This window comes from Leptopilina boulardi, unplaced genomic scaffold, assembly GCF_019393585.1.
Source record: "Leptopilina boulardi isolate dan_hultmark-lab unplaced genomic scaffold, ZJU_Lbou_2.1 LbouV2_316, whole genome shotgun sequence".
In the NCBI taxonomy this organism is placed as follows: Eukaryota; Metazoa; Arthropoda; class Insecta; order Hymenoptera; family Figitidae; genus Leptopilina; species Leptopilina boulardi.
In genome coordinates, this window is record NW_026137881.1 from 1,775,805 (window position 1) to 1,796,960 (window position 21,156).

Consider the following 21,156-nt stretch of genomic DNA (forward strand, 5'->3'; position numbering starts at 1 on the left):
GTAGCAATTTTTTTATTTCCGTTTCTGTTTTTTTTTTCAAATTGTACAATCAAAGGAACTTTTTATTAATAAATAAATGAATTTAAATTGTGAAATATACGAAAATGGAAAGTTGTTAAGAGTTCCATCTGGAAACGGGTGCGAGAGATGTTTATTCTGTTTATAGTTTCGATAAGGGGAATAGGAATGCATTCCACGTAACTGAAAAATTCGACATTTAGCAAAGCACTGCAAGCGAACGATGGAAAGGGGTGAAATTATTTGGAGAGTCGAGGCAGGATTGGTCGAAACGTAATTGGGTCGCCTTGCCAAACCATGGTGAAAATCGACATCTGAGAAGGAAGTAGTAAACCAGTGCAAGCATCTAAGGTAAAAATAGGACCCCCTGGAAATATCTAATTCTACGGTTTAGTTCAGACATATTATATGTTTTTTCTGTATATATATATATTTGCAAATCTAAGCAAAGCTTTCCATTTTTTATTGTTAATTGAAAGTAATATTCGTTATACATTTGGTGTGTGTCCTTCCCTTCTTTAAAAAGAAACTTAATTTTTAAAATCATATCAAAGGATCATTCCGAATTAATCAATTTTACGTCGATTCTGAATTTTAATTTGAGATTTAAGAATTTAAAAGGATTAAAATTCACGTTCAGATTGCTTTAAAATGAAATTTTCAAGATTCAAATTCAGCTTTGAAATATAACTGATTCAATGCGGAATGATTCGAAAAAAATTTTTTGTTCAGTAACATGGAATTTTCGATTTGGATAAAAACCGCATTGGCTCGGAAATGAACTTAAAATTATAGTCGAAAATATGTGTCGTGTACTAAAATTATCGACATCCTACTTCTATCCCCTTAGATTTGTTATTTATAAAAAAGAACTTTTTTGTACATAAAAAAGTACATTTATTTGTAAAAAAAAAGAAAAAAACTTTTTCCCTGACAATGAGTGCACCCACAAACTCGGCATTCGATTGGAATTTTAGTGTACAAAGTAAAAAAAAAAAAAAGACAAAAAACAAACTATTTAGTAAAACTCGCACGGTGGATCTGAACCAATTTTAAATAAAAAGTCTTGCGAAATGGGATTTTTTGTTGTTTTTTCCAACACCTATCTGAGTGAGAATTTTTCAACAAAAATTGCAAAATAATACAGCGCTTTTGGAAACAATTTATTATTTTAATATTTTTGCCAAAAATCTTATTTCTTTTGCTAAAAAAAATTGTTATAGTTTTTTTTTTTGACTTAATTATAAACAATTTCTAGCTTCTTTCCCTCTTCTATTTACACTTTTTCTGCTATCCACTTTCTCTTTTTCTAATTTTCATTTAAATTTCCACTCCAACTTTTTCCTATTTCCATTTCCACTTCCTTCTCCACTTTTTATAATTTTCATTTCAATTTCCACATTCAGTTTTTCTAATTTTCATTCCTACTTCCACTTACACTTTTTTTGATATCCAGTTCCTCTTTTTCTAATTTTCAATTCGAATTCCTTATCCACTTTTTCAAATTTCCATTTCCACTTTTCCTAATTTTTATTTCCACTTTCTTTTCCACTTTTTCTCATTTTTATTCCAATTTCCATTTCTAGTTTTTCTAATTTCCATTCTCACTTCTTTTTACATTTTTTCTGATATCCACTTCCTCTTTTTCTAATTTTCAATTCCACTTCCTTATCCACTTTTTCCAATTTCCAATTCCATTTCTACTTTCTTTTTGACTTTTTCTAATATTCACATCCACCTTTCTCAATTTTCATTTCCACTTCCTTTTTGAATTTTTCTAATATCCACGTTCACTTTTTAAAATTTCCATTTCCACTTCCTCTTCGACTTTTTCTAATATCCATGTCCACTTTTCACAATTTCCATTTCCACTTTCATTCCCATTCCCATTTATTGATTTATTAGATAAAGCAGATGATAAAGTGGAAATAAGAAAAAGTAAAAGTGGAAATGAGATTGAGAATGGAAATTGGAAAAAGTGGAAATGGAAATTAGAAAAAGGGGAAGTGGGAATGAAAATTGGAATAAGTGGAAATGGGAATTGGAAAAACTGGAAATGGGAATCGAAATTGAAAAAAGTGTGAGTGGAAATGGTAATGGAAATGAGAAAAAGTAGAAATGGAAATTAGAAAAAGTGGAAGTGGGAATGAAAATTGGAAAAAGTGAAAATGAGAATGAAAATTGGAAAAAGTGGAAATGGGAATGAAAATTGGAAAAAGTGGAAATAGGAACGAAAATTTGAAAAATTGGGATTGACAATTGGGAATGGAAATTGGAAAATGTGGAATTGAAGATGAAAGTGGAAATTGGGAATTCTAGTTAGAGTGGAAATTAGGAAAAGTGGAAGTGGAAATGAAAAAGGATTTACATAATTGATCCCCTGGTAAATTTTGAAAGTTTTTGGTTGACATTTAGAATTTTTTCAATCTAACATCAAAATTCCGATTCAGCAATTCTTAGATACAATTAGAATATATTGAAACTCAAATACTAAACAATTAACTAAATAAAAATAAATTTTTTCTCCAAATTTTTAAGTGCACTTTCACATTTATATTTCCCATTGCGAACCATATATATATATATATATATACGAAAACCTTCTGGAAGTTTTTTATGTGGCGTTCGCAGCAGAATTAAAAACAATATGCAAAAAAAAAAAAAAATGAAAAAAAATTATCCTGAAACAGTGAGTGCACACACTTAATTCCGTCTGGACGTTACTCAAAAAAAAAAAAAAAGAAAAATTAATTCTCCCCCTAATCCAGGGATCTTTCGAGGAGAGCATCTCTCTCTCCCTCGCTCTCTCTTTCTCTTTTTCTCTTCACCAACGCTCTTTTGCGCGCGAATGAAGCGACGCGGGCGTCGCGACGGCACGAGCCCGTGTTGCGCGCGTCTCTCGCGATTGTGAACAGCGAGTCGCGCACAACTAGCGAGAATTCAGTCAGTTTACGTTAACTGTCCGCGTTCGCCACAGTCTCTATTATTATTATTATTATTATTATCATCATCGAATTCAAAAAAAAAAAATAAATAAATAAAATACCTTGAGTAAATAAAAACAAAAAAGAGAAAAGAAAGAAAAATTCACAAAAGAAGAAAACTTTTTTTCTAGTGAACTTTTGTTCTTGTGTGTGTGTATGTGTATTTGTTATATGTGTGTATTTTGATAATTTAAATTTTTTCCGCGTTTATTGTCGGTTATTTCAAATCCGTTGAAAAGTCGTAGGTCAGGTTCGCGTACTACTTCGACCTTGTGAATTTTTTCTGTGTCAGTGAACTCACCAGTGACACAACACTTGTCATAAAAATTTCTCTTTTACGGTGAGATGTGTGCTCCCTCAAGTTAGTTGCAATTTTAGAAGTGGAAAATTTTAGACGAAAAAGAAAAAAATTGTAGAATTGACTCAAGAAAGGGGTGAGTTTTTTTGACAATTTTTTTTTTTTTTAAGTAAAAAGGAAAGCAATTTTTTAAATTTAAATATTTTCACTTGTGATTTTAAATTTTTGAAAATTTTTAATTTTAATTTAGTTTTAATTTACTTTTTAAAACACTACATTTATTGGGATTAAAAAAAAATTTTTTTAGAAATTTTTTTTTTTGGAAAATTACTATACACGTGCAGAAATTTCTAACCGGGCAATTCTTGGGGGGGGTCAATGTGGATGAAATGAGGAACCTAATTGGAGTCCGATATTACTTACCTGTTTCAAGTACCACCTGAGTTCGGTCAATTTCTGCTCGGCTAATAACAATAAAATGATACTTGACCCCAAAAGAGTTTTGTTTAACTAACCAAACAAACATTTGTTATATATATACAAACATATACTGTCAACCCTCAAATAAGGTTAAATTAACTATAATTTTTTCGTTGAATCAAATAAATTTTTTCTTATTTGCACTAAATTTAAAGTTAAACGTATAACAATTAATTTTTTTTTTATTTTTCAACTTTTTTCCAATGAAAAAAAAACACAGAAAGAAAGGAATCGCAGATGCTAATTGATGTTTGCTATCGGATCTATCAAAATTAGTAACCACAGCTAAATTTTTTGCTATGACAACGAAAAAGTTTACTGTGATAAATAATATCTTAATTTTTAAAAATTTATACTGTCACAGAAAACTTTTTTGACCCCACAGTAAATTTTTTCGCTGTCCTTGTATTGGTTAACGTAATTTAATGTGACGGCAAATAGTTCGCTGCCACAGCAAACTTTTTCTAATGCGTGAACTTCTTAAATACTTAAATTTTACAAGAGAAATATTGTAATCAACTATAGAAAAATTAGTTTTTTTTTTTAATTTTTGATTTATGAGACTTTGTTTAAAAATTTACTGTTTATATTAATTCCGATGCTGAAATCTTATATGTATAGAAAAAATTTGCTATGGCAGCGAATTATTTGCCGTCACATTAAATTACGTTAACCAATACAAGGACAGCGAAAAAATTTGCTGTGGGGTCAAAAAAGTTTGCTGTGGCAGTAAATTTTTAAAAATTAACACTGATATTGTTTATCATAGCAAACTTTTTCGTTGTCATAGCAAAAAAATTAGCTGTGGTTACTAATTTTGATAGATATGATAGCAAACATCAGTTAGCATCTGTAAGCAATTCCTCTTTTTCCGTGTATGATTAACGATTAGAAAACAAATTATTTTTTAAAACAAAAAATAATTAAAATAATTTTTTAAAAAATGATTTTTAATTAATAAACATTGCAAAATGCAACTTGCAGGCGAAAATTTATAAAAATTTTCAAAAAAAAATATTTTTTTTAAAATCGTTGATTATAAACTTTTGTGAACTTTAGAATCGTTATAAATTCTTGTTGTGGTTTATCTCATAGTATATCAAAGTTATATATATATATATATATATATACTCGCCGTGTTATAGACTGTAAAAAAGTTGTCTTGTTAATATGTCAAAAGATATTTATTATGCTGGCAAAAAATTTGACATTTATATTTGCGAAAAAAGCAAAAGGAAGCAATAAAATTTTACTGATAAGTTAAAATAATATGTTAGATAGATTTTTTTTAAAAAACCAAAAAAGCAACTAGTTTTTTTTCTTTAAATATAAGCTTTATTAAGGCCTAATAATTTAAAAAATTATGCAACGTGAAGTTCATAACATTAATTGCAGAGCTCTGCAATTATCATATATGCATAATACATCTTCGCAGACTTCTTAAGCTAAGCTCAAGATGAAAAAAGATTAAGAGTTAAATTATTCATGAATCTCGCAAGCTCGTTGACTAATCTTAAAACACGAATTTTTGAAAAGTGTAATAGATTACTCTATGCAGGGTAATTTTTATGTTCCGGACCCCCTAAATTTTTTTTTTAATTCCACTTTTTTTTTTGTTTAAGAAATGAAAAAAATGAGATTAAAAAGAAATTTTAGTGGGCCTGGAACATAAAAATCACCCTATATATGCTCGGAAAGAGATTTACCTAAAACCGCGAAAGATTTAACTGAAAAAAGTAAAACTTTTGCTACTATAGTGAAACATTTCGCTGTTCCAGGTAAATTTTTTTTTCGTGTGTATATACAGAAAATCGTAAAAATCTATTTTACTATTTACCATTTTTACTATTTACTATTTTTACTATTTACTATTTTTACTATTTACTATTTACTATTGTTGCTATTTACTATTTTTGCTATTTACTATTTTTACTATTTACTATTTTTACTATTTTTTACTATTTTTACTATTTATTATTTTTACTATTTATTACTTTTAATATTTATTATTTTTACTATTTATTATTTTTTTTTATTTAAATATACTCTCACACGAAAAAAAAGTAGAAATTTTAACCTAAAATCCTAGTTAGGGGCGCCACCATCTATGTGAATTAGCATTGGTTAAAATTACTCGCAACAAAATTTATCCAACTTTTTTTCTGTGGCTCTAAATTTGAATTAGTTAAAAATAACTAATTTTTTTTAACAAAGAGTCAGTAATAGTGGTAAAAATTCACGAAAAAAAATCTTTATAAGAAATAGCGATATCTTTCTCTAGAATAGCGAAAACTTTCGCTGTTTTAGTAAAACATATCGCTGTTCCAAGTAAAGATTTTTTTCCATGTTGTTACCAGAAATTTTAGATATATTGACATAACTTAAAAGTGGATTTAACTAATAATTAGTTATTTTTTACTAAAAAATTAGTAGAAACATTGTTATTCGAATTAGTAACTAACTATTTGCTAATAAATTAGTTATTGTTAACTAATTCAAATTTAGAGAGTCTATATATATATTTAGCTGACTGTAATTAAAACTAATCCCTGATTAACGTGACTTAACTAATATGAAAGTGCATTCCACTATAAAATTTTAGAGATTGAAGGAAAATAAATCACCGTTTAAGTTAATTACCCAAATTTAACCGACTAACAAGTAAAACAGCGATTATTAATTTTCTTGACAAGGGAACATAACCTCAAAAGGAATTTTTTTTAAATTTTAATTCAAGCTTTTTTTCCCATACTCGGTTGTTTTTTTTATTTATGAATTATTATTAATTATAATTATTATACAAAAAGAAAATTATTTCTCTATTAATTATAAACCAAATCTTCTTATTTTGAGTTTATTTTTTCTTTCGGATGTAAATACTTATATATATATATTATAGTTTTTTCTACATTCCCTTTTTTTGCTACATTTCACAGTTTGTTTTTTGCAATATTTTTTGTTACAGAAACTTTTTATATTGATTGATTTATTATAAAATAGATTAAACAAAGCGGGAAAATAAGCACAATCCATTTGAGATAATCTAAAGAGAGAAAGAGAAAAAAGATGTATATTTCACTTTGATTAAAGCTGATTGGTTAAGAAAGTTCCTAATAACCAATCAAAGTCAGTTTTAATAGAAATGCATGAATTATTTTTTTTCAAAAATTCTCTTAACCTAACCATGATAATTTAAAAAAATAATATACACCCGTTTATTTAACTCAAATATATTATACTTGGTTTAAATAAAACATTTCTCTGGGTGTAATAATAATAAAATAATAATAAATAACAAATAAAATTAGTTAAATTTTGTTAATAAATCAGTGAAACATTATTATTTTTGCTAATTCGTTAGTAAACATTTCAACTCTATTAATAACAAAAAGTCAGTCACTAATTGAATATTACTATTTTTACTAATTTAAATTTAGAGTAGGTGACTGTATTCGCCTCTTGTGATGCGTAATTATATATATATAGAAATTTGTAATCGTTGTTAAAAATAATGATAATAATTATTATTTTTAATGTCCTATTTTTGAAAAATATTTATCCTTGACATATCTTTAATCCTTTAATCACTTAGCTTTTATAAATATTGACAAAGCAAACTCGTAGAGGAAAATTCAGAGTTGATTCTATCGATCTTTTTTTTCTTTTTTTTTCTTTTACTCTCATACACACATACAAAAATAAAAATTGCAATTCTCATACAATACAGCTTAACGAGAAACGTCAACAAACCCTCCCTTATTTTCGTTTGCTAGTTTCTTTTTCTTCTTATTCTTATTCTTCTTCTTCTTTTCTTATTGATGGATTTCTTCAATTCTCGATGATTTGATCGGAAAATAAAAAGATATTTTCGCTATTTATTTCCCCTTCAGAATGAGGGCTTTCAAAATATTTATTATATACTCTATATATAAATATATATATATATTTTTTGGGTGGGGATAATTACATTCGTGAGCAAACAACTAAACTAATTTTATTTACTCACAAAAATATACTATTATTTTTGTATTTTTAAATTATTAATTATATCTAAGATGAGAGAAAAATTTTATTTGCACTTTAAATATAATCTAGTTACTTGACTATAATATAATAAAATTATTTTATTGTTTGGAAAATATGGATTTTAAAATTTATTACATTTAAAAAAGCCCGCTCATTTTTGGCGAATTAAGCGTGACTAAGAAACATAACCTAAAAATGTTTCTTATAATTTTATTATCTCATGGGATGACTGCTGAGGGCGTGGTTTATCAATTCGAAACGTTTAGTAGTACCATTTTTCTTCACTATGTTTAAAAGTTGTTACTTTGATTGATGGAGAAAAGCTTACTTTTTATTTTTAAAAAATAAAATCTGAAGGCTATTTTTTTGAGAAGTGAAACTTTCCTCTTATTATGAGATTAATTTTTTCTAGATTCATAAATGTCATATTTACATAGAGATTGGAGTTTCAAAGTATTACATAAGAATAATAAATTATTTATTTTCAAAAGTGGCAAAAATAAATTTTTGTATTTTTGTATAAAAATACATATAAAAATAAATAATAAAATATAATAAAAAAAAAGTATATAAAATTTTATTACGACTCCGTGATTTCGTGTTTATGACTTAGGTAAAGTTAAAGAATTTTATATATTAACAAATAATAATGAATCATATATATATACGATAAAGGTCAGGTGGTTGATGCGAATATAGAATTTGCTTTTTTCTTCTCTTTTTTCCCTCACAATAAACAAATTGAAGTAACTTGTTGTTTGCAACGCTTTTTCAAAAAGGGTTGACAAAAAAAGTAAAAATAATGTGTAAAATGTAGTTTCTATTTGACAATGGAGATTCGCTTTCAACCAAGTCACGTGCTGTTCTGGAAATTGCTCTGAAGAACAAAAAACTTTTTTTTATATCATTAGTAAAGTGACTCTGAAAAGTAAAACGACAGGAACATGCCAAGAAAAAGAAAATACCTTCTTTTATTTAAAAGTGCGGCTGACAGTTCAATGTACGCGCGCGTAGAGGTTGCAGTACAAAATATTAATTCAGGTAGATATCCCTTTAAGGCAATTTTAATTTTCCTCTTTTTTTTTTTTTTTTTTTTTTTTGTTTTTTTTTGAATTGTAATCAACTTTGTGAATATTCCCTTCTTGAAAATTAAACGAATAATAAAATGAATCTCTTGGAAAATAATAGAGATTTATAAATGAAGTACTTTATATTTTTCGATGAAGAACTTTATATAATAATATAAATGTTTTATTTTTTGTATTCAGAAAAAAATTTGTTTGAAACAACCAAATTTTTATTTCTTTTTACATATTTTTTTTTGTAATTATTTAATTTTTAATTATATATTTCAAATATATTTTTTTTTTTAATAAAAATTATATTTCTAAAGTAGACAATATTTGTATAAAATAAATAAATATTAACAAAATGTTTTAGTAATAAGGGAAAATATTATTAAAAACTTTATGCAAAACAAAAGAGGAAAAAAGTGTCATTGTAAGTTTATTTTCTAAATTAAATATTCAATTGTTTTAATATTTATTGAATAGTCAGCTGTAAAAGTTATTCTCTCTCCTTAGCGCAAGATATTACCTTTGGGAAATTGAAATTTTATAAAGTTCGGTGCATACTTGAATATTGACGTGAATAATATTCTCCTATAAAATTTAACGTCTTTTTCAATTTGTAGGTAAGAAAAAAGAATGTTTTCCAAAAAAAAAATTCATTTTTAAGAAAAACACATACATAAAAAATAATATTCACGATTTCGTAAGTTTTTACAATAGAAAATTTTTCTTCCCGAAATGGTGAAAGAGGAATATTCAGAATAAAGAAATTTTTTTCTACCCAAAAGCAAATTTTTTCAAAAAACACAAAGAGCTAGAAAATCAATTTACTAATAGAAATTCTAATAATTAATTTTGTATAGCAAACAAAAATATCTGATTCACAAATAGTGAACTCAAAATTTGAAATTCATCTGATTGTATAAAAGAGTGTCTCTCTCTCTCTCGGAAACTGGGTTAAAGACAAAGTAAAAAGATAAATATTTTACGATTTCATTAAAAGGAGAGAATTGTCGTGTGGAAATCTCTCTACTAAAAAGAAAAAAAAACAGTGATCCTTGATGGAACACATATGGGAAATAAAATGTCATATGGATATAATAAAAAAAGATTAAAAAAAAGGAGAAAAAAAAGAGAGGAAAATTTTTATGCCTTTAATAGGTTGTGTGCGGACATTGGATTCTGACATTAGCGAGTGTATATATATACTTAGGTAGTCCTTCAGAAATCCGGTCGAACGAGCAGAAAACAAGTGACCGTGCGACAAGTCAGTCAACTTCTTTCTTATATGTCCGTTGCTTCATTGTTGAATCGCTTTCTGCGCTCACTGTATTATGTACAACTATATATATATATACTATCAGCGGATCAAAAACCGATTCTGTAATCCTGTACGTATTTTCTTATAGGTTACATGCATTGCTCTTCAAGGAGCATCAAATTCTTCGAATCAGGAAAAATATAAATGATTTCCAAGAAGTTTAAGCTCTTGAGAACAACTTTTTTTTATTCTTCATTATCCCATATTTTTCTATACAATTGACTGTATGTAGAAAAAAAAATTTGAAAAAGAATTTTCTTAACTTGTTTTTCAAAAATATCCACCTTAAAGTCATTATATTACACGGTTTTTTTTTAAACCGATTTAACCTAAAGGTTCTGGCACCCTGGGATTTTATTCTTGATTTCGATTCTAGATCATAAATACATCATTTTTCAGTAATAGCAAAAATTTTTTGTGGAGCCATTTTTGAAAAAAGTCGATTTGAAAATTCAAAATGACAAAAACTCCATTTTTCTTCAAGAAAACATTTAAGAAATAATTTCATCAGATGAAATTTGTAGATATTAAAAAAAGGAATTTTTTTTTGTTTTTACCAATTTCTTCTACAATTAATAATTAACTAGAAAAACAAAAAAATATATAATGAGAGGTTCATTACGTCCTGCCGCCGTCAGATGGCAGAAGCATGTAGGGAGCACAAAGTCGCAGCTGTTATTTTGTTACTTTTCTAATTTTCGTTTTTCAATTTTGTTTTTGTATGGATTTGCATAATCTTTCGGATTTATGAAATTTATAAGATAAGGATCCTTGGCATGTTGTTAAAAGTGTCCGTGTTTTAAGAAAAAAAAAAGTATTTTAAAATCAATGTTTAACATTTTTACGTTCAGTGTTCTTTTTAAAGGGCGATAATTAAATGCCAAAGAATTTCAGAGACTGTTCGACACTCTTAAAAAATTATACTTTGAAAAAAGAAAATTAGAAAAGTAACAAAATAACAGCTGCGACTTTGTGCTCCCTACACGCTTCTGCCATCTGACGGCGGCAGGACGTAATGAACCTTTCATTATATATTTTTTTTTGTTTTTCCAGTAAATTATTAATTGTAGAAGAAATTGGTAAAAACAAAAAAGAATTCCTTTTTTAATATCTACAAATTTCATCTGATGAAATTATTTCTTAAATGAATATTTCTTGAAGTAAAATTGAGTTTTTGTCATTTTGAATTTTCAAATCGACTTTTTTCAAAAATGGCTTCACAGAAAATTTTCATTTTTATTGAAAAATAATGTATTTATGATCTTTAACGAAATAAAAAAGAAAATCTCAGGTGCCAGAAACTTTAGGTTAAATCGGATTAAAAAGCATTGTGTTATTTGTTCGTACTCGGAACGAAAAAGTTCAGGAAAAACTCCTGAAATAATCCAGTAACTTTGTATACGAGGGAAAAATTCAGAGATATTCATGAATATTCATTTGAAAGTCCGAAAAATTTCAGGAAAATTTCAAAATAATTCAGTACCTTTTTTTCAGTACTTTCTCCAAATAAATTTAGTAGTTTCTTCTGAAAAGTTCGCAAGATCTTATAAAATTTGAAATGAATATTTCTATTTACATTCATAATTTTTCATTTTGCTCGCTATGAAAGACTTAAGGATTTGAACCTGAAAAATTACGGAACTCAGAATTGACTCTAACGCGCAGTTAACCATTGCGCATCGTAACCATTTCCACTGTGAATGAGTGTGTATGCACTCGACATATTACATTTAGATTACAATTAAAATTCCTTTAAGATGCTTTAAAATGTTTTTAAAAGTAATTTTATGAAAGAGTATTTTATTGCAAATTGTACATCAGTTGAGAATCTTAACCAGCATAGCAATTGTACTTGCAGTATGTTTTAATTATTCACAAATTATATAATTATAAATTTTGCTTTGGAGTTATTCACATTTTATCAAAAGCCTAATCATACTACAAATACAATTTGTTTGTCGGTTACTGTGAATATTGTTCGATAAACAATGCTTTCAAAAATAAAAATTTGTTGGTCTTTTTTTCCATTAAATAATAAGTCCATTGTAAATCGGATTGTGGTGGTCCATAATTTTTTACCTCCATGAAGTTGGCGTCAACGCTCAGCGTTGAAAATTATTTTTCACGGGACAGAAAATATTAAATTGATTTTTAAAAAGGTTTTGGATTCACATAATACCTTGAAAAGTATTTCTCAAAGCATTGTTTGGACCGAAAATCTTAAAAAAAATTGACAATTTTGGTCCAAAGGAAAACAATTTTCGACGCTGAGCGTTGACGCTAACTTCATGGAAGTAATTTTTTTTTAAAAATAGTTCTAAATTTTTGAATACGCCCAGATAGCACGAAAACTTGCAGCAAGCTTACCGTGCAAGCTTGTCAAGCTTGCCGCAAGCTTGTCTGAGCTAGCGAAATGTCTCACCCAGGGTAAGCTTGCCGTGAAAGCTTGCCGCAAGCTTGTCTGAGCTAGCGAAATGTCTCACCCAGGGTAAGCTTGCCGTGAAAGCCTGCTGTAAGCTTTCCAAGAAAGGTTGCTGCAATCTTGCCATGAAAGATTGCTACAAGATTGCTGCAAGCATACTAAGAATGATTGCGGCAAGCTTGCTGTGAAAGATTGCTGTAAGCTTGCTACGTAAGGTTGCAGGAGAATTTCAACAAGCTTTTGGAAAGGTTGCTGCAAAGTTGCTGCAAGCTTGCCGCAATCATTCTTAGTATGCTTGCAGCAATCTTTCATGGCAAAATTGCAGCAACCTTTCCTGGAAAGCTTACAGCAAGCTTTCACGGCAAGCTTGCCCTGGGTGGGACATTTCGCTAGCTCAGACAAGCTTGCACGGTAATTCCGGCATAAACAAAAAAATTTGTGAAAGTGGTACTTGCAGGTTTATCTACCTAGAATAGCATCTTAAATGATTTAAAAAATAACTTAATTTATTTTTAAAAATGTACCAATAACCAAATTGTTGTTAGACAATATCTTACGTACTTTTAGCCCCCCCCCCACCTTAACTTTTACAATTTTTGACCCAGGGAAATATAAATTAGTATACATGTGTATTTTTACGTGTAGATTACAGGAAAAATATAGCAAACTTGATTGGAGGTTTACGGTTATAATTTAATAAGGAAAGAAGTAATTTTTTTTTATTGCCGAATAAAAGCAGTTTAGCTAGGTAAAATTTAAAAATTATTTAGAAAAAACATTACAATCTCAGAGTGGTCCGTTTTTTTTAAATGGCCCATTCATAAAATAATATTTTTAAATTATGTCAAAATTTTGTTTATTGCATCAAAGGGATTTTGGGATTTAATTATCTTTATACCTGCATTCCATGCGCTGTATATGTTCACATTAAATGTACAAAAGATATACCTTCAGTCAAAGGTCATAACAATATATCGATGGAAAATTCCAAAAATAATAATTCAATCAGTTTCAATTCGTATATTGACCTGTTTAAAAGTGGTCAACGGGAGTTTAAATTTTATTATTTTTAAAATTCGATTGTGTTTATTATTTTTCTTTCTTTAGACTTTTATTTGATATTTTTAAATTTTTAGTGAATAATTTCGAGAGTGATTGAATTTTTTAAATAATCACAAACGAAAAAATTTGTGGATGTTAAAAGTTTTTTTTTTTGTTATTTTAGTAAATTTTTTTGTTTCGGGAGTGTTCGAAATTTTTAAAATCGCGACCGCTTAAAAAAATATTTTCTTTCTTAATTAATATTTAAATATTGTTTTGGAAGTGAATGAAATTTTTTTTTTAAATCGTCTGTTTCCATCAGATTTTTTCGTCCAAAACACATCATTTCAAGACTAAGGTTAGAATTATATTTTTTTATAAATAATAATTACATGCAATTGTTTTTATACTAAAAAATTTAAAAACAAGTACATTAATTTTTTTCTACAAAGAAATTAGTACCGTTTTAATGCGCTCACGAAATTATCTTTTGAAAGCACACTGGAAATAATTACATTTTATATATTTAGAGTAATAGGGAATTAGTTTTCATTTTTTTTAAAGTTTCAGTATACATTTTTAAAAATGTTCACACTCCTTTTTTTTTAACAAATAATCATAATCTGACAGTAGAACTGTAATTCATGAAATTTTCATTTAATTTGGAAAATTAATTTCTTGTTCTTTAATTTCACGTGTATAGAATAGAAATAACTAAATTTTGCTATTCCTTTTAATTCGCTTCGAGAGAAAAATGAAAAAAAAGAGCAAACGAATCGATCTCAGGTTTTCTCGCTACAAATCTGTGAGAAGGTGCGGTAACCAATCAACCACGTAATCTTACAGGAGTAAATTCACAAAATTAATCTTTTGAAATCAAATTCTGAAAAGAAATTAAATGGGATTGGAAAAAATCGAAATCAATACCCTATAGTAGAATTAACTTTTTTACTCATGAAAGAAATGAAGAAAAAATAGTGAAAATTAATTCTACTTTTAAAATATTTAGAAAATTAAAAGTCATATAGTTTGCGAATTATTCTTTTTTTATAAATTTGAAAAAAGGAGACTAATTAAATGGTTTTATTGTAAAACTACATTTTTATTTTTCCAATAGCAAATATTACAAATTTTTCCATAAGTTAAAATTTTCATTTCAAAGAATTTTTTTAGATAGAACATTTTTTTTTTAGCTAAATTTTAATTTTTCTAAATATCATTTGAAAGAATTTCTTATTAAACAGAATTTTTTATTTTTTTTTTTTTATTAAACATTGGATTATTGAACAGTATTTCATTTTTCATAATTTTTCTCTACCCAATTGTTTATTTAAAATAATTCTAATATAATCCAATTTAGTAGAATTTTTGTTAAATACAATTTTAAGTAAATTGATTTTTTTAAATTCAATAATTTGAAATTCGTCGAATCTTTATTTCAAAGAATTTTTAATTAATAATATTCTTAAAACGTAATATTTTCATTTGACCGAAATTTGAAATGTCCGAACAAACGATCGATAGTAAGATTTAGCGCAAATTTTAAAATTGACCAATCACACTTTTCTTGATAATTTCTGATTGGTCAATTTTAAAATTCGCGCTGAATCTTACTATTGATTATATTCGTTCGGACATTTGAAATTACGGTCAAATAAAAATTTTTTGAAATAAAATTTCGGCGAATTAAAAATTTTTGCATTTAAAACATTAATACACTAAAAATTATATTGAATAAAGATTCTGCTAACTTAAAATTGTGTTATAGAAATTTCTTACCTAATTTTCTTTCAGTTATGTAATCATAAAAATGACGAATTACAATTTTCCAATTTAAAATAGAAAAATTGCATATATATCATTAATTAGAAAAAAAAGTGAATAATAATGATTAAATTTTTATTAGAATGTAACTTAGCTGAATAAGGCACACATTTAAAAGCGCAGAAACTAAGGCACATAAATTTAAACATTATGGCATGTGCTTAAGGTTGATTGTCATTTCGAAATCACCACGCGGCTTACTGTTGTATACCCGGCTCTCTTGTAGATTAAGCTATATGCCTGTATGGAAATGCATAAACGTATATATATTTTCAACAAACTCGCACATATTTGCCTATTTACGCCGCGCACTTACGCTAATGCAAGCGAGAGAAAAAAAAACAAACTTGAAGTGTATTTACGAACTGTGAGAGCTTAAAAACTTTACGAGTTTTCAGTTTCTCTTCTTCTTTTTTTTACCTCTTCTGAAAAAGGGGTCGAAAGTCAAAGTTACAGTCTCATAAAAATCGACTCTTTAAGTGAAAACCCCATCTTAAAGGATATCGCAATTTTTATGGTCTACGAAGAAAGATATATATATATAAAGTCACCTAAAAGCTAAATGCCATATATTTTTTTCAGTTTTCATTTAAGGCAATTCATTTCTCTTGTTTTTAAAAATGAGAATAAGTTTTGTCATTATAGGAATGTAAAAGAATTTTTGAGTAAATTATTTTTTTAAAAATTCATTTGAATGTAGTTCACTTTTCTTATTATGCACTGCTTTAGCAGAAATAGCAAAAAAGAATTTGAAAAATTAATTAATTTTAAGGTCTAAATTTTGAGGCTATTGTTACGTCTTAAAATAGCACTGTAAAACAAAAGATATTAATTTAATACCAAATTTCAGGCGTGTACCCAAGGGGGGGGGGGGTTTGGGATTCAACCCCCCCTCCCCGAAATAATAAATGTTCTTGACCCCCTCCAATTTTTCCAAGCGCAAAAAGTAAAATTTACTCTTACAAAACCCTCCCCGAAATTTTTTTCTTGCTACGCCTCTGCCAAATTTAGGCACTAAATTGTCATTTGGTTCTATTTTCATACCTAAAATCGGTACTACTTTAGTATTTTTTTTTACAGAGAGAGAAATAGCTAAATAAATAAAATTTATATTTATTTTGTCCGCTTCGTGATATTTTCTGTTTCATTTACAGAGCAAAAGGCTTTGAGCTAAGAATACAGTTACGAAAGAGAAATAGGATTTTAATAAATACATAATTTATTATATTTACCGAACATACATTGAATCGTAATTTACTCGAAATATTGACCTATAGGTTTAGATTTCTATTTAAATTGAGTTTAATTTGAAGTTAGATTTGACTTGCTAAATTCTGTATAAAAGAGAGTGATCCTTGGTGAACAGTCCTTGTAACCGAAAGATGAAAACATTCCACTGAAACAAAGATAAAATTTAAACATCAAGAAAAGAATTTAAAGAAACAGAAATGTTGATAAACATTTTAAATAGCTCTTATAACTTTGTTTCAATGAAATTCTTACGAAACTGCACTTTAGAAAACTTGAGCTAAGGCAGTGGGGTAATACACCCGAATAGTGTTGAAGTTTTATGATTTTGTCTGGATAGTTGTCGGACTTCTAAATAACAGCAGGTGCCAGGGGTCGAATTGTCCAAGATTTATTATAATTCTAGCCAAAAGTAGATTATTGTATCGATAGATTTATTTTTTGGTTTAATTTTTACTAGAACTAATTTTTACGCGCTAAGCGCATCCACTTATTCATCTTGGACTACTATTATGAATGAGATAGTTCATACCATCTATTACAACTTATCTATACACCTTCCCTAAACGGTAGAAATATTTACTTTAATTGACAACTAGCACTGCCGAAAATCCTCATATAACAACTTTCGAGAAATTCCAAACTAATTTAATTTTTTTCGTTGTGGTATTAAATCCGCCATTTTGAATTATTAAAATTTAACATTATATTCATAATCAGCGTTCTCGAAAACTTCTGATTAATGTAATGAGATTCAAAATGCTCTGGTAAATTTTAAAATTTCACCCGCCATTTTGAATTGTCAAAAACAGACATGATATTCGTAATCAGTGACTCTGAAAACCCCTTTGGAAACTGTTTTAAATGAATCAGATGAATTTTTAAATTATGGGCCGCCATATTAAATCCGACATTTTGGATTTTTAAAAACAGACATCATATTCGTAATCAGCATTCCAAAAACTTTAAAAATGATATATGATGAGGAATTATTATTACGATAGTTTATTTGCACCTTAAAGGGTTAAATCAATTTTTCAATACTAAACATAAAAATTTTATTTTATTTTTTATTTCTTTACTTAGTTAATCATACGTTAATATAAAATTTAAAATGAAAATTTTTAAATCAACGTTTAATAAAATTCTAGAAAACAATAGACCCTCTTTAATGACGGTCTTTGTTTGAAATCTTTTTTCCTCTTCTGTCTAAGGAAAATAGCATAAGACCCTTTTCGTTTAAAAATTTAATGCAATCATCTTCTCTCTTCTGTCTATGAAAATAACATAGGAATGTCTTGCTCTTGCCTAATTTGAATATCTACTCGTTTCATATTAAGGACTACTCACTTCTTGTCCTTTAATTTAAAACTGAATAACTCGAAACCTGATTAAAATTGCTGTAAAAATTAATAAATATAAGTATCAAATTAGATAAAAATAGTTATATTTTTCATATTTAAACTAACATTAAACTTCGCTTATGCAACAGTTTTAATTCTTATTTTATTAACCATTTCTAAAGATTTTTTTTTTAAATATTAAAGCATTATGCAACAGTAACACAGAAAAAAGAATCACTAATTGTAACAGATCCTTTTATTTTTTTTATTCACGAAAATACTATCACGACGACAACCAATTATATTCTTTAATGAAGTAGCTGCTTTTAAATAGTTTTTGTTAGCTGGCATTTTACTGTTCAATGAAGCGCTATATAATCTTAATTGGCCCAATACGATGGCATTAAGGAGAGCAAGCTTAAATAGATTAAAAAAAAGGACAACAAAACAGAGAAGAAAAATAAATGTCAGATTATAATGAGACGATAAAAAGTAAATGTAGATTTAGAGAAATTGTAATAGAATCTTGCAATTACGTGAGAGCACATTAAAGTAATTAAGAGGCTGCTTGCAATATCAATTACAGAGGAGGTGTTTGAACACAAGAACTTGGACAATTACAGGTGGAATTGCAAATTACAGTGAAGCTATTTGGAAGCCTAGACATTTATATATATGTATATATATTGGTGCGCGTGACGAGTATAGGTACTTTAGCATATAGTTCGCTAGTCTTCATCTACAACACACATATATAATGTTTATACTGTAGATTTCCATTGAAGCTGAACAAGATAGTCAGTAGTTGCAATGAGTATTCCCCCCGAAGCGATTGAATAGTTCAAGTGCATCCGTGTAGGCTTCAGACAGCAGAACAGATATCGAGCATCAACTTCAACCACTGTATGCAGAGCTACTCGCAGTTATATATATAGAGAGAGGAGTTCGGAAACTCCTCTCCGCAGAACTTCTATTGCCACACAACACCGGAAGTGCCAGTCTCAGGTGATCGAAAATAGAGGTGATGCTTCTGTGAGAGAAACTATCTTGCCTGGATTATTAATTTGAACATGAAAACTTTTATAACAAAGTTTCCATTTCACATATACGAAGGGAAAATTTAACATGTTTCATTAATGATAATATACAAGCATATTGCGATACTTTTACAAATACAAAGTTAAAGTTCTTAACGGCAATGGTTTTTCCCACCTAAACCCAAATTAGTGTTGCCAAAGTTGAAATTATTTACTTTTTTTTAGCTTTGGAGGAATCGTTTTTCAAAATATCTTCCCTCTTTCTAATCTATTACAATTTTCGTTTACGTTAAAAAAAATTTTATAACTTCAAAAATTTACGTGGAAGTCAGAAGTTTCAGTAAAAAAATCTCTATTATTCATTACTGTGCAAGTTTGTATAGAGAGTTCAGCATTCAACTGAAATAAGGAATGCAAGGGTTACTACATATATACGACAAGTTTAGAAAAGTTAGGAGTGAGAATATAAAATAATTATCTTAAAATTCAGTAGTAAGTGTGTTGAAAGAAAAGGGACTGTGTCCTTTGTCGTCACAGGAAAAGAGCTGGTACCAGCGTGAGTTTATGACGTCAGGTAGGTTGACGGGCCCATGTATAACCGCAGGTCCGGAGTTCTATTAGGCATGATGAAACTCCCAATAATGAATTTCTTCCAAAAAAAGGAAGAATGGATAATTCTCCAATATAATGAGAAGTAAAGATCCTCGTTTAATGTAGAGGGTTTTGACACTTGATTTTCACTTTCGTATAAGAAAATTATGCACTTGAACTAGAAGACGTCGACTGGTAACAAGAATGAGGTTGATGTTATACGTATAAAGAGGATTTCAGAACTGGTCTCTCCGTAAAAATGTAGTTCTTTTATACTGAATTTTCGTACGAGAATAGATAAAATTTTATTGTCGTACTATATATTTGTAAAGTTACGGTGACGTGACACTGTGATAGAAATTAATTAAACATTTATTTGTTTTGAATAAATAAGGTCATACTTTTTCTCTTCTCTCTTAAATTAAATTGATAATATATTTTTTTTGATAACTATAAAGGTGCTCTAAAGGTTTTTGAGGTCCCTGATAACGAATCTAATGTTTGTTTTTTTAAATTCAAAATGGCGGATTCAAAATGTCGGATGACATATATAAAAATTGATCGAATTGGCATGAAACTCATTACTTGGGGATTTTTAGAGTCGCTGATTACGAATCTGATGTTAATTTATTAAAATTCAAAATTTCCAACATTGAAATAAATTACACTAACCCTATAAGTTGAAATTTAAACTTTATTTTCTTTTTAATTTGTTGTATAATTATTTTTAGACGATAGAAAAATTCTTTTTAAACGATCCAAGTTTATAAATGATTTTTACATTTATTTCTTTTTTAAAAAAAAATAGAAACGAATAAAAGTATAAAGGTGGCAAGTGGAAGTTTTGTAAAACCTTGTTGAAATAATTAATCGGTTGACAAGTTAAGAAAGCAGTTTCTTAGTTTTCTCATCTTTTTTTTACTCGCGCCTCAACTTTTATTCGTCCGGAAAGTTTGACAATTTTTTTTTTTATAATTCGCATGGAAAATAATTTCCAGTAGAAGTTCAAAAGAATTTTACCGCCTCAAGAGAATTGTTTGAAATGTAACGAATACCAAGTTTACTTTTCTTTTGCTATGATCTTAATGAACGCAAATAATAATTTAAAAAAATAATTAAACCTTATCTTTAAAATCTGACATTTTAAAAAAATGTTTATCATTAATATTTACTTTTAATATTCGTTTTTTAATATTTAGTTTAAAAAATTTATAAAAACAAATACTATATCAATGTTGATAGTAGAATAATTCGATTAATATGCTCCCAATATTATATAGGATAATATATTTTATGGACGAAAATCGCTTAATTAATGACTGTTTGCTATCATGAATTCAGGAAGTGTATGGAAGCTATTTCACATGGTCAATGTCCCTTTGTAATCCGAGATTGAAATTAATTATTCAACTTGAGCGAAACAATGTTGACAGGAATTTCAGGAAAGTGCGTA

General features: G+C 27.7%; 1 protein-coding gene across 1 annotated transcript in view; it reads left to right on the forward strand.

Moving 5' to 3' along the window:
- The first annotated feature begins 3,011 nt into the window (after window positions 1-3,011).
- Window positions 3,012-21,156, forward strand: part of LOC127283950 (RNA binding protein fox-1 homolog 2) — a 410,297-nt gene continuing 392,152 nt past the window's right edge. The window contains exon 1 of the mRNA XM_051309148.1: window positions 3,012-3,436. The gene's annotated coding sequence lies outside the window, so the exon portion shown is untranslated. The remainder of the gene's footprint in view (window positions 3,437-21,156) is intronic.